The 15,255-nt window shown below is 44.0% G+C and overlaps 1 protein-coding gene across 3 annotated transcripts in view; it reads right to left on the bottom strand.

Annotated features, from left to right (window-relative positions):
* Window positions 1-15,255, bottom strand: part of LOC133408365 (membrane-associated guanylate kinase, WW and PDZ domain-containing protein 3-like) — a 120,952-nt gene that overhangs the window by 104,570 nt on the left and 1,127 nt on the right. The window lies entirely within an intron of this gene.

Raw genomic sequence — 15,255 nt, forward strand, 5'->3', positions numbered from 1 at the left:
GTCAGCCTGTAATCAGATTAGGATTAGGTTTCATTGTGGTGGGCTTGTGGTTAGCACGTCTGCCTCGCAGTTCTGAAGTTCGAGGTTTGAATCTCAGCCCCAACGTTCCTGTGTGGAGTTTGCAATATCTCCCTGTGATTCTCCCACATTCCAAAATCATGCACGTTACATTGTAACTTGTCCACAGGAGCGAATGTGAGTGAGAATGGTTGTTTGTCTATATGTGCCCTGCTATTGGCTGACTGGTTTTGTTCACACTCAAAGCTTGGGCTGCATGAACCGTGTTCTTCTGCCATCTCGGCTCGGCCAATTACATCGGGATGACAAGACTCTCGACGAGCAGATAACCTGGAGACACTCGTGGCCTCGGGCACGTCACCAGATGAAGAAGCCCTCCACACGACGCCCACCGCAGTCGGGTCTGATGTCTCATTGACATTCAGCCGCACGCCTGCAGCAGGCGGCCAACACGAAAGCTATTAAGATTCCGCCAAAGCCGGCCGTTCCCCTGCCGCCGAACGTGCGGACGAGGAGGAATAGGCTGCGGATTGTGGAGTACCGGCTGATGAAAATTAGCCATTGAGCTCCGAGGTCAAACTAATATATGCTGAAGTTACGCCAAAATCAGCTTTTTAACAGATTTATATTCACTTTTTTTTTTGTCAGATCAAGAACCTTCTTCATTTTTAACTGTATCAGACAAGCTAATTTCTGACCTATAATGATAAATTATTATATGCTGTAATGTTTCACGTTTCAGCAGATTTGCATCAAACATGAAGCCATCACTTGTTGTCAGCGCAAGCGCTGATTGGTTATTAATTGCATCCGGCACAAGCTGATTTCTGAGCTCAAATGGTCAATTATTATAAGTTTAAATGCAGAAATGTTCAATACATTAGCATCAAACTTGAAGCTTTGAAATGCTGCTGTCAGAGTAAGCGCTGATTGGTTTTTAATTGTATCCGGCACATGCTGATTTCTGAGCTCAAATGGTCAATTATCATACAACCCCAATTCCAATAGAGTTGGGACGTTGTGTTAAACAAACAAAAACAGAATACAATGACTGGCAAATCATGTTCAACCTATATTTAATTGAATACACTACAAAGACAAGATATTTAATGATCAAACTGATATATGTTATTGTTTTTAGCAAATAATCATTAACTTTGAATTTTATGGCTACAACACGTTCCAAAAAAGTTGGGACAGGGTCATGTTTACCACTGTGTTACATCACCTTTATTTTTAAAAACATTCAATAAACACATTTTTTTAACAACATTCAATAAACGTCTGAGGACACTAATTGTTGAAGCTTTGTAGGTGGAATTCTTTCCCATTCTTGCTTGATGTACAGCTTCAGCTGTTCAACAGTCCGGGGTCTCCGTTGTCGTATTTTACGCTTCATAATGCGCCACACATTTTCAATGGGAGACAGGTCTGGACTGCAGGCAGGCCAGTCTCGTACCTGCACTCTTTTACTACAAAGCCACGCTGTGGTGACATGTGCAGAATGTGGTATGGCATTGTCTTGCTGAAATAAGCAGGGGCGTCCATGAAAAGACGTCGCTTGGATGGCGGCATATGTTTTTCCAGAACCTGTATGTACCTTTCAGCATTAATGGTGCCTTCACAGATGTGTAAGTTACCCATGCCATTGGCACTAACAAAGCCCCATACCATCACAGATGCTGGCTTTTGAACTTTGCGTCCATAACAGTCCGGATGGTTCTTTTCCTCTTTGGCCCAGAGGACACGACGTCCAGAATTTCCAAAAACAATTTGAAATGTGGATTCGTTGGACCACAGAACACTTTTCCACTTTCCATCATTCCATATTAGATGAGCTCTGGCCCAGAGAAGCCGGCGGCGTTTCTGCAGGTTGTTGATAAATGGCTTTTGCTTTACATAGTAGAGTTTCAAGTTGCACTTACGGATGTAGCGCCGAACTGTATTTACTGACATTGGTTTTCTGAAGTGTTCCTGAACCCATGTGGTGATATCCTTTACACATTGGTTGTCGGTTTTTGATGCAGTGCCGCCTGAGGGATCGAAGGTCACAGGCATTCAATGTTGGTTTTTGGCCTTGGCGCTTCCGTGCAGTGATTTCTCCAGATTCTCTGAACCTTTTGATGATATTATGGACCGTAGATGATGTAATCCCGAAATTCCTTGCAATTGTACGTTGAGGAACATTGTCCTTAAACTGTTGGACTATTTTCTCACGCACTTGTTCACAAAGAGGTGAACCTCGCCCCATCTTTGCTTGTGAATGACTGAGCAATTCAGGGAAGCTCCTTTTGTACCCAATAATGGCACCCACCTGTTCCCAATTGGCCTGTTCACCTGTGGGATGTTTGATGAGCATTCCTCAACTTTCTCAGTCTTTTTTGCCACCTGTCCCAGCTTTTTTGGAACGTGTTGCAGCCGTAAAATTCTAAGTTAATAATTATTTGCTAAAAACAATAAGGTTTGTCAGTTTGAACATTAAATATGTTGTCTTTGTAGTGTATTCAATTAAATATAGGTTGAACATGATTTGCCAATCATTGTATTCTGTTTTTATTTATGTTTAACACAATGTCCCAACTTCATCGGAATTGGGGTTGTACATTTAAATGTTTAAATTTTCAATACATTAGCATCAAACTTGAAACTGTGAAGTGCCGCTGTCAGAGCAAGCACTGATTGGATTTTAATCGTATCTGGCACAAGCTGATTTCTGAGCTCTAATGGTAAATTATTATATGCTCAAATGCTTCACTTTTAAACAGATTTGAAACCAACTTGAAGCTGACAAATGTTGATATCAGAGAAAAGACCGATTGATTTTTAATTGTTTCTGGCACAAGCTTGCTGTGGTCTCTGAGGTCTAATGGAAATCAAATGTGTCAATTTTCAACAGCTTTGCTTTAAACTTGACACCATCAACTGTTGTGGGAGCAAAAAGTCAACTGAATTTTAATTGTATCCGGTACAAGATGTTGGCTTTCCAAAACCAGCTTTCAACAGAATTGCATCAAACTTAAAGCCATCAACCGTTCTTGTCAGAGCAAAAAACTTTGTGAATTGTGTTTGGCACAAGCTGGCCATGATTTCTGAGGTCAGAGGTTAAATTAGTACATATGTACTAATTCCACAATTTCAAAACGCTTTCCCTCAAACTTGAGGTCTATTGATGATGTTTAACTGTATACAGCACAAACTGGCTGCCAGATTCTGGACTGAGAGCTTCACTATTTCGGTGACTCTTGCCGCAGGAGTGTCGGCTGTTGAAAATTGGCCATCTCGAGTGTGCAAATCACAGCTGGCCCCATCAGGCCATCCTTAGCTCCTCTCGGCCATCAGAAAAACCGCAGCGTGCCCGCTTCGTGATGAGCCACATCACAGAAAGAACCCCCCGACCACCACCACCGCCGCCCCCAACCCCTTGCCCAGAATGCTAAGCTGCTTGCTAATCACCTTTCGTGCGGACAGTCTAATTCAGAAGTCAAGGCCCATTACCTGTGAGCGGTCCAGAGGTGACCCGGGCTGCTATCTTGCAGCGATAAACACCATTTGGAGGATAATGCACATCTGGATGGCTCACAAAATGGCCGAGAGGCGCATCAGCCAAATTGGCAGTCATTACAGTAGGCGAAGGGGGACTGGGTGGGTGGCAGGTTTTGCGGGGTGGGGGGGGGTGGCGCTGGAGCATGTAGCAATCAGCTCTGCATATAGATAACGTCCTTGACGATAGCGCCGGTCAGTCAAACGCCGCCTCTTGGAATTAGTATTTTCAAATGTCGCAATTTTAAACACATTTGCTTCAGACTCGAAACCGTCAACAATTCTCATTGCAGAAAGAACCGTGCTGTTTTTTAATTGTATCCTGCGCAAGTTACCCGTGATCTCTAAGGTCTATGGTCTATTTAGTATATGCTCAAAAGTTTTCAACAGAATTGTAGAGTATTTGAAGCTCTCGGTGGATTTTGTCAAAGCAAGAACCATATTGATTTTTAATTGTATCTGACTGTTGTCAGGGCAAGAACCCTACTGAATTTAAACTGCATCCGGCACAAGTTGGTTGTGATCTCTGAGGTCTAAGGTTAAAATCAGTGCTGAAATGTTCCAATTTCCAACATATTTTCTTCAAACCCAATTGACTTTTTAAATGTATCCGTCTATGTCGTCGGCTCTCCAAAATCGGCTTTCAACATATTTCAATCAAACTTGATAGTGTCTTAGTAAGAGCAAGAACCCTATCGATTTTGAAATTATATCGGGCACAAGCTGGCTGTCATCTCTTAAGTCAAATTAGTATATGTCTAAATGTGTTGACAAAATTAGCTTTCATCAAACTTGAAGCCATCAACTTTTGTTATCAGAGCAAAAGTCCTATTGGTTTTTAACAGACTGGCACGCAAGCTGAGCGTGATCTAGCCATCGGGCGTGGTTAAACATTCAATTCATACATGCTCAAATGTTTTATCTCAGATTTTTCTTTTTTTTTTTTATTGTATTTTATTTTTTTATTTTAATTGTATCCTGCACAAGCTGGCTGTGATTCCTGACATCAAATTAGTATACATTAAAATAGCTCTCCAAGAACAGCTTTAAATAGATTTGCATCAAACTTGACGCCATCAGCTGTTCTTGTCTGTTGTCTTGTCTGAGCAAGAACCCTATTTTATTTGAATTGTATCCACAAGCTGGCTATGACCGCTGAGATTTAAGGTTAATCGAGTCCTGTGCTCAAATGTAAAAAAAAATAAAAATAAAAATAATCAACAACTGTGAAGCTCATTTGAAGCTCTTAACTGTTTTTGTCAGAGTGAGAAGCCTATTGAATTTTAATTGTGTCCAGCACAAGCTGGCTATGATCGCAGAGACCAAATTAGTATATGTTTAAATGTGTCTCCAAAATCAGTTTTCACCTGATTTGCACAAAACTTTAACCTGTCAATTTTTTGTCATCAGAGCATGCACGCGTTAGAATTTTAGTGCATCCAAAAATGAATAGGATTTTTATATATATATATATAAATTATTATTATTATTTTTTTTATTGTAAAAAAATCTGGCACAATCAAGTCAAATTAGTACACATTCAAACGGCTCAACAAACTAGTCGTCGTCAGCTGTTCTCCTCAGCACCCTATTGATTTTGAATGACATCCAATACATCATCTGTTTGGACAAAATTAGAATTTGTAAGCAAGGTCGCAGTCAAGTGAATGTTTGTTTTGGATTACGGTGACCAGCCAGCATTCAGAGGAGCGTGCTGAGGGGGAGGCGTGGGGGGGGGTTGGTTGGGACAGCAGCGTTTCACTGTGGGGGGAGCACCTACAGGGAGAGGCTCATTAACCCCAGCTTTGAGTCCTGATGCTTGGATTGGATAGAAGGACTTGTTTAGGAACAAGCAATCCATCTTGAGCTTGTCGCAACAATTGCTCTCCGGACACTCTTAACATCTGACCGGGGAAACGGACACATTTGAGACGCAGCGCCGTAGCCCAAATCAATGGTAATGATGATCAATAGTCATAATTCTCATGCCAACATCGACTATCACGAATAACGGCACGATGTCAAAGCAAGAACCCTGTTCATTTTCAGTCTTTAAAACTTAGCCAATGTGTGTTACTTCTTTTCATGATACAATAAAACATATATAGTTAACATGTATATTGTATATTCTTTTGCCAAAAAGGTCAATACATTTTTTTATTGTTTTTGTCTGCCATTATAGAATAATAAGTAATATATTGACCTTAAAATAATATTCAAAATCACTTTTAAAGTACTGACTGGTCCTAGGGAGAATGTTCAACAAGTTTAGATTTCTAGTCACACGATAGTGGACCAGCCTGAACACGTTTTTGTTGTTGTTGTGCTAGCATTAGCTTCAGCGCAAGCTTACAGACTTGTGTTCAGTGCTTGTACAGCAGTGGCTTTTTGCATAAATGTGTTATTTTTCCAATAAGAGCCATTAAAACTTATACAATACTGCTTACATATATAACAAAAACACATTTCACGTGCATAGTGCACATAAATTATTTTCTTTTAATTAAGCGAAAGAAAGTCTGAGTCACTGATAAGTCATTATTTACCTTCAAATGACAACTTTGAAAGTGCATTGACTGGTAATATAGAAAATGTGCGCATCCCTTCTGTTGTCACGGCAACCCTGGATCACCTACTTTTGGCGGTCTATTTAAACATATTAGTGGACCAGCCTGGACACCCGTTGTGTTTTTCAGAATCAGAATCAGAATCAGAATCATCTTTATTTGCCAAGTATGTCCAAAAACCACACAAGGAATTTGTCTCTGGTAGTTGAAGCCGCTCTATATAAGTTTTTTGGCGCATATACTCAATTTTTGTGCTTAGGCTAAAGCAAAAAAGTATTACTTTTGCACCATCGCGGTGCCAAGGAACTATGTTGAAGTGCATTGAGGAATTTCAACTCGGAAAGAAAGTAGCGCTTTACCGCCATCTTGGTGCCAAGGAACTGTGTTGAGGTGAATTGAGGAGCTTCATTTCAACGAAAGTAGTGCTTTGCTGTTATCTTGGTGCCAAGGAACTGTGTCGAAGTGAATTGAGGAGCTTCATTTCAACGAAAGTAGTGCTTTGCTGCCATCTTGGTACTAAGAAACTACGTTGAAGTGAATTGAGGAGCTTCACTCCGACAAAAAGTCGTGATTTGCTGGCATCAGGTGGCATCTTGGTGCCAAGGAAGCATGTTGAAGTGATTGGCTTCATTGGGTGTTAATTACATGCAGATTTTCGTCGTTCACTATAGCAAGGGAACACTAGCGACTATTTACACATACCAGTGGGCCAGCCTGGACACTATTCGTGTTATGCTAGCATTAGCAACAGTTGCTAATGTACCAAAATAATGTGGCTGCCAAACACCCCGATGATCTAAGCATCTTTCATTCATGTTACTAATGTAGTCAGACATAAATTAAGGACACAATTATGTTTGATCCATGGACACGCTGGACAGAGCGTGTGTTGTTGTGTGCGTGTGTGTCGTAGCGCGCGCGACTAAAAGCCTGACAGCTTCCTGCGGGCTCACTGGGGGAAAAGCTCGATGAGCAGAGCCAAAGAGGACGAGCAGGCTGCTAATCAACAACGTGCCTTGAAAGCAACCTCGGTGGCGGCAAAGAAAGGTCAGATGGCCACAGAGCGCTTTGCAGGAAAATACGACAACAAACATTTGGAAATCTTTGTGTCTCGTCGTGATAACAGCGACGTCAAAGATGTTTGTTTGTTATGATAGCTTTTAAAAGATGCAACACAATAAACAGGCATTAAGGGGGTTAATGTCAAGGGGGTGCAAGGGGTCTCGTAAAACGGGGTACACGCATACCCACTAACACCTTCAAAATGAAGTTCCAGGGCCACTCTCAACGACAGTGGTGCCTTTGACATGAGTTTAATTTGTTCCGTGACCACTTGTATCTCAAAATCATCTTTCCCAATTGAAATCCAGCCTCCCCCAATAAAAAAGTTTTGTTTTGTTTTTTTCTAACCTTTATCTATCCAGCGAAGACAACTGAGAACAGTTTCTCATTTAAAGCGGTGACCTGACTGCAGACAGCAGAGCGAAACAAGGCAAAATAAAAGCAAGTACAAAAAGGTACAAATACAAACTGCACTACGTGATGTTTACAAAACGTAAAAACAACATGAAAGATAAAACAATACAATATCCCCAATGTAATACTTTCATTTCTGTGACCTGAGCACAAAAATAGTGGATTGGTGGGTTTTTCAGCAAACAAATGGGTTCCAAAAAAATCCACAAATAGATGAATTCACAAATATGCTGGGATTCACTTTATTTCCTAACCAAAATAACATAACCTGACCTTGACAAATGGTTAAATTTAATGGGGAGAATTAAGTAAATCTTACTTTTTAATAGCTTCTATACAAATAGTTGGGTCTCTGGAACACCTGACCACCAATCAAGTGTGAAATTAAACTCCATCTTTTATCACGTGCCCATTTCTGAAAATGTGTCTGTGAGCGACCTGTTCTGCACTCCCACCCCACTGTGATGTAACAGTAGGGCTAAATTACAAAAAACCTGCCCCCACTCCACACATGACATCATCATTTAGTCTGGGTGAAGAGAACCGTTTCAAATGCCTGACATCCCTCCAAAGCTATGTTTTTTTTTTTTTTTTTTTTTTACCAATTTTTGCAGCCGATTGCCATCAAGAGGCCCCTCAGCGATACGAGAGGTGCATTCATGAGAATAATTCCCACTAGCTGTTGCCGTTTGATAACGGGGGCTTGACAGTCGTCTACCGGCTGGAACATATTCCGCCGGGGGAAAGTTGGCGTGCAATGGAGAGTGGCTGACAAACTGCGAATCGATAGCTCAACAAAGTGTGACTGCATTAAAACACAATTGTGCGATTTGGCCTCCAGATTAACGACGGCGCCATCTTTCAAATGAAAGGCTCTCATCATCATCGCCGCGGCAGTTATCAACGCTTAAGATCAATAAACATAAACACGCTGCGATATGAGATGATTAAACTCACCCAAAAATAATAATAAATAAATAAACAAATAATGGACCACCTGCTTCGTTGTTATTCACTGTGCCGGGAACATTTGCGCCGGATGGTTTTGGGATTTCAAAGTAGCAATGTCAATTATCGTAAAGATTGATTGATTGGTGGAGAACGAGTTAAAAATATTTGCATTTTCACGAATCGACACGAAATGGGTTGTACACATCTATCATAGCAGGACGCACGAAAAAGTCTCAAGAACCCATACCCGGAAATGAACAGGAAGTCAGCCTTTTTGGTTTGAGGCAGCCATGTTGGGTGAATTCCAGGGCTTGTACTGTACTTTGACGATTTCCTCCTTGGGAATTCATCCAAATGAGCCCCAATCAGAAGCAGGTATCCTAGACAGGTGGGCGAAGCTAAAATTACCAGCTATTTTTTGTCTATGCCATCTAATGTTAACCAACTATGGTGTCAAAGTTTGGTGGGTTTTTTATTTCTTCGAGGATTAGCCATGAAAAAGGGATCGCGAAGGAGCGTTGTTATATTTTCAGAAGCAGCTTGTGTTAGATTGTTCAAATGCAGTGGTAGCAGCAGATTCAAACATTTCTGTAAATTTCAAATTCCCAAAGTTTGGGCTTCTGTCAAATTTTTAAACATTCCAAAACGTTGGGAATCGTTTAAATTTATGGGAATTGACGGTAATTTAATGGAAAGGGATCACATTAGAGCAAAAATGGAAACATTTTGTATTGTCATAAGCAAATCGGCAACTAGTTTGATTAATCGTTCTTGGTTGTTGTTTTTTTTTTAAATCGAGGGGTGGAAATTAAGTGGAATTAAAGTGTTTGGTTTTTTTTACTATCGCATTCATCGATTAATCTGACAATTAATTTTTTCAGATTAATCGATTATTAAAATAATTGTTAGTTTCAGTCCTAAAACACAAAAAAAAAATTACCAAGCGACATCTCATAAATGGAAAAAAACTGGTAAATTGGGGCACTTGTAAGTCAAGGTATAACTGTACATTAATTTATTTTTTTCATTTTTATTTTTATTAGCAAAGGATTACATAAAAATATATTTTCCCAAAATATTATTAAGTTCCCTCTTAAGATGCAACCTTCAATTGGGTAAATTCTTTGGTAAAAACTTTGAAAATTCCCGTAATTGTGCAACCCTAGTAGCAACTCAGCTGCACTGAGTAATGAACACTCAGCAACCTTTTCTTTTTTTTCCTTTTTTTTTTTTGTGTGTGTGTGAGTCTCAGCTAGATGCAACAGCCGAAATAGGCTCCAGCAGCCTAGATCTTTAAATAGAGGCGTCACTCCTACCGACTCAATCAAAAGGTAGCAGAGAGAGATACGAGGCCCAGCCGCCGTGCCGCGTCTCGGCGAGAACGTCTTCATCGTCAAGCGCAGCGCGGCCTCTGGAGGATTGGGCGCGCGCCGGCGACAAGTGCCGCGTGCGGCTTCTGTTCGGAGGCTAGCTTCCTCGGCGAAGAACATCGAGGAACATCTGGTGACACCCGGAGTGCAAGTCTGCCGTCGCTCGTCACAACAGCTGATCCGGCGACTCCATCGGAGTGGAGAACATCCACTCGCCGGTTCAATTATGCAGGAGGTGTGAATAAAATATGAGGGCGGCAAGCAGGAATGTATATACGATGCAGACGCTCACGCGGGCGTGCAGGGACCAGGCCGCCGCCATCTGCACGCCGTCCATCAGATCTAAAAGACACGCCGGAGGACAACATGCACATATATGCTCATGTTCGCCAACATAACGCTTAACACTTTTTATAGCTACAACGCGGACACATGCAGGAAAGTGAATGAGGTGAGGTTCCGCACGCTACAAAGGTTAGCATTTCATATGCTGTCAATTTTGGTACCTTGGGAGCAGGTGATTGTCAGACTGTTTTCACATGTTTGAATACCTGTGTATGAATGTCAGGAAGTTTAGCTCTGAGCTGCATGCTAAATAAGAGCTGCCTTTTATCTTTTATTTAACCATAGGAGCTAATTGGGTTTGTTGCTATTAGCTGAATTGCAATTTGATAGATAGCTAGACTCATTCACAGGCCGGTGGAAACTAATTGGAACGAGGTTCCCTCGCACAGCAAGTTAGCACAGAAATACAATTTGAATCCTCTTAACGTGGGTATATTTGGGAGTGGGGTGTTTTCTTCTGCTGGATTGTCTGTCCTCCTGGAAGCTGTCACCTTATCGTGGTGGAGGGGTTTGTGTGTCCCAGTGATCCAAGGAGCTAAGTTGTCTGGGGCTTCACGCCCTTGGTAGGGTCACCCATGGCAAACAGGTCCTGGGTGAGGGACCAGACAAAGCACAGCAAAAAGACTCCTATGATGAAAAATATCTATGGATTGAGGTTTCCCTTGCCCGGACGCGGGTCACCGGTGCCCCCCTCTGGACCCAGGCCCGGAGGTGGGGCTCGAAAGCGAGCGCCTGCACCCATGGGGCCCGGCCGGGCACAGCCCGAAAGGGTAACGTGGGTCCCCCTTCCCATGGGCTCAAGGTCGGGTGCAGAAATTCTGGTCCACCATCCGCTGTCTCAGGAGGGGGAAGCAGTGCACCATCAACACCGTGTATAGTGGGGATGGGGCGCTGCTGACCTCGACTCGGGACGTTGTGAGTCGGTGAGGACATCGAAGACCTCCTCAATTCCACCGACACGCCTTCCCATGAGGAAGCAGAGTCTGGGTTCTCTGAGGCGGGCTCTCCTATCTCTGGGGTTGAGGTCACCGATGTGGTTAAAAAGCTCCTCGGTGGCAAGGCCCCGGTAGTGGATGAGATTCGCCCGGAGTTCCTAAAAGCTCTGGCTCTTGTGGGGCTGTCCTGGTTGACACACCTCTGCAACATCGCATGGACATCGGGGACCGTGCCTCTGGATTGGCAGACTGGGTCGGTGGTCCCCCTTTCTAACAAGGAAGACCGGCGGGTGTGTTCCAACTACAGGGGGATCCGACTACTCAGCCTCCCTGGTAAGGTCTATTCAGGGGTGCTGGAGAGGAGAAGGAGAATCTCAGATCCAGGAGGAGCAGTGTGGTTTTCGCCCTGGCCGTGAAACAGTGGACCAGCGCCATAGCCTCGGCAGGATCCTGGAGGATGCATGGGCGTTTGGCCAACCAGTCTACATGTGTTTTGTGGACTTGGAGAAGGCATTTGACCATGTCCTTCGGGGAGTCCTATGGACAGAATTTCTAGGCGCAGCCGAGGCCTAGAGGGGGTTCGGTTTGGTGGCCTCAGTATTGCATCTCTGCTTTTTGCAGATGATGTGGTTCTGTTGACTTCATCAAGCCGTGATCTCCAACTCTCACTGCAGCGGTTCGCAGCAGAGTGTGAAGCGGCTGGGATGAGAATCAGCACCTCCAAATCTGAGACCGTAGTCCTCAGTCTGAAAAGGGTGGCGTGCCCTTTCCGGGTCGGGGATGAAATCCTGTCCCAAGTGGAGGAGTTCAAGTATCTTGGGGTCTTGTTCACGAGTGAGGAAAGAATGGAACGGGAGATCGACAGGCGGATCGGCGCAGCGTCTGCAGTGACTTTGTATGGATCCGTTGTAAAGGAGGAGTGAAGCCGAAAGGCGAAGCTCTTGATTTACCGGTCGATCTACGTTCCTACCCTCACCTGTGGTCACGAGCTGTGGGTCGTGACCGAAAGAACAAGATCTCGGATACAAGCGGCCAAAATGAGTTTCCTCTGCAGGGTGTCCGGGCTCTCCCTTAGAGATAGGGTGAGAAGCTTGGTCATCCGGGAGGATCTCAGAGTTGAGCCGCTGCTCCTCCACATCGAGAGGAGCCAGATGAGGTGGCTGGGGCATCTGATTTGGATGCCTCCCTGGTGAGATGTTCCGGGCACGTCTCACCGGGAGGAGACCCCAGGGACGACCCGCTGGAAAGACTATGTCTCTCGCCTGGCCTGGGAACGCTTCGGGATCCCTCCGGAAGAGCTGGATGAAGTGGCTGGGGAGAGGGAAGTTTGGGTGTCCCTGCTAAAGCTACTGCCCCCGCAACCCGACCTCGGATAAGCTGTAAAAAATGAATGGATGGATGGATGGATTGTCTGTCATGAGACTTTTTATGTGCATTTGAATGTGAGTGTGTTTGGCTCTGAGCCTCAGGCTGCCTTTTAGCCACTGTTTAACCAAAGGAGCAAATAAGAACATAAATTGTAAAGATTTCACTATGAGGAGACACATAGTATTTTATGCCATGGAAAATTGAACATCATAATCATCAGCAGGTTGGTGGCAAGACAGTGGAATGTGGTTCCCTGGGGTAAAGAATTTAGCATGCTAATATGTTTGCATCCTCTTGACTTGGGTATATTGGGAGTGGTGTTTTCTTCTGTTGGATTCACTGTCAATAGTTTTCAAGTGCATTTGAATGTGAGGAGGTTTAGCTCTGAACCTCAGACATTGTTGATGGAAGCGTGTACGTATATACATTTCTTGCGGAATAAATATTTTGCCGTAAGAAGGCCCGCATTCTTTAGTCGTCATGAGCCACAATACTCATCAGCAGATTGTTGGAAAGATATTCGAATGAGGTTCCCCAAGCTAGGAAATTAGCGCATAAGTACGTTTGCATCCTCTCAATTTCGGTACCTGAGCAGAAGGTGTTTTCTTCTGTTGGACACGTGGAATTCAGCCATTAAGCTCAGCAGGTGAATTGTCATTAGAATGAGGTTCCCTGGGCTTACTTTATCATCGTGGTTGTTAATCAAAACTGACTGACACGTTATCTTTATCAGGGCAGACTTTTGGATACCGCTCTCGGATCTCATTCGACCGTGAATGGGTAGCTAACACCTAACGTGGTCATTCTGCATATTATCGCCCAAAAGGAGCCAAAATGTCTCATGAGAGCGTCATTTTAAAGATTAAAGAAGTCTTGCTCCCCCTTCATGCACTTTATTAATCATCCTCGGTTTAGTGGGCCAGTAAAGATGGCTGCTCGCAGCTCTGGGGAGCGTAAGCCACAAAATACGCACGGTGTCAGGTCACGTGCGTGCCCGTTACTCCAAAACAGCACACACACACATATTTAGAGTAGGAGTGCGTAGCATGGATGTGCAGCTGATCTCCAGGGAGCCCGACCCGGGTTGAGTTCTTGTGGGACTGAGCTGCTTGCCGCTTCCGGCGCATTCAGGACGGTATAATTTGCTCTTTTGAGATACAATTCCCGGATACAAGCAGCGAGCTGGACCATCTCTCTTAACTCTCCTGACGGTCACATTAAAGGCACCGCCCCTCCTCCCCGCCCCCGTTCACCTGACTCCATTAAGGCCCGGCCAGAGCGGCATCCCACCTTATTATCTATCAGCGCTTGGAAGTCAGAGGTAGGCAGCATCACGCCGTGATGAGACAACAGGACGCAGGCAGCCTCGCCACTCCGCTGCATAAGTGCGCACAGGCTGAATAATGGAGGATGTAATTAGGCCTTGTTTCTATGCATGGGAGTGCACTTAGACTTGATGTCTCCAACCAGGCTGCTACGCCATTATTGCCATTATCAGCGTTCGATCCCCCTGAGAAAGTGATGCGAGACAACCCGCCAATTAGAGCAGTTAAGGGACACTACGGGCAACAACGCTGGCTTATACCAAAATAAAAGAAGACAACCGTTTAGAACATTTAAGCAAGCCTATGTCAATTTATTGCAGATTCCAATCAATATCTTTGGGCCCTACCGAAAAAGACGCATGTTAGGTTCAGGGAAGACTTCAATTGTTTTCAAAGCTTACGAGAATTTTGATTACGTCCACTTCAAAATACTGTAGTACCGTGGAAAACTGAAAACCACGGCACATTGAAGGCATCACAACGCAGACACGCTAAGAAACAAGAAGGAGATTACACTTTACTCAGAAGGAGACTGAGGGCAGCAAGAAAACGGGCCACTGCAGCCAAGTGGAGACTGTGGAGTACTGCAGTGGCCGGAGTCACACTGGACATATCATGAGACACGCGAACAAACAACAATGGGTCTCCTTTGTTGACTTCTGGCTGTTGGCCAAAGTAAAGAGACCCCATTTTGCTCATGAGGAGACTGAGGGCAGCAAGGAAAGGGGCCAATGCATTCAAAGGGAGACAGCGGTGACGGCTAAACTACAAAAACCACACCGGATTGAACACATCAAGAGGGTGTATGTGGCTGTTGGCCATGGTAACGAGACCAGATTTTAGTCAAAAGGAGACTGTACCCAGCAAAAACACGGGTCACTGCATCCAAGTGGAGACTGAGGTGACTACAAAAACCACATCTCATTACACGCGTTACGATACACCCTGATAAACTACACTATGGCGTTCCTGTATTACTTCAAGTTTTTGGCCAAGGTAAGGAGACCATATTTTACTCAAGAGGAGACTGAGGACAGCAAAATAACAGGTTACTGCAACCAAGTGGACACTGTGGTCACTGCGGGGGGGGGGGGGGACTAAACAAAAAAACACCACATTGAACGCATCATGGGAGTGTTTGCGGCTGTTGGCCATGGTAAGGAGACCACATTTTACTCAAAGAAACAGCGCCAGTGCAGCCAATTGGAGACTGAGGTACGGGGGAGGTCATATTTGTTGTGACAGTCTTCTTCTGTGATTCATCAAATCTATGTGTAGTATATGTATGTGTAACAAACCGTTTCATTCTTTACATCCAATTTCATCATGTTATTATGACTGTATGTTTTTTGTTGTTGTT

Source organism: Phycodurus eques, chromosome 10 (assembly GCF_024500275.1).
Source record: "Phycodurus eques isolate BA_2022a chromosome 10, UOR_Pequ_1.1, whole genome shotgun sequence".
Lineage (NCBI taxonomy): Eukaryota > Metazoa > Chordata > Actinopteri > Syngnathiformes > Syngnathidae > Phycodurus > Phycodurus eques.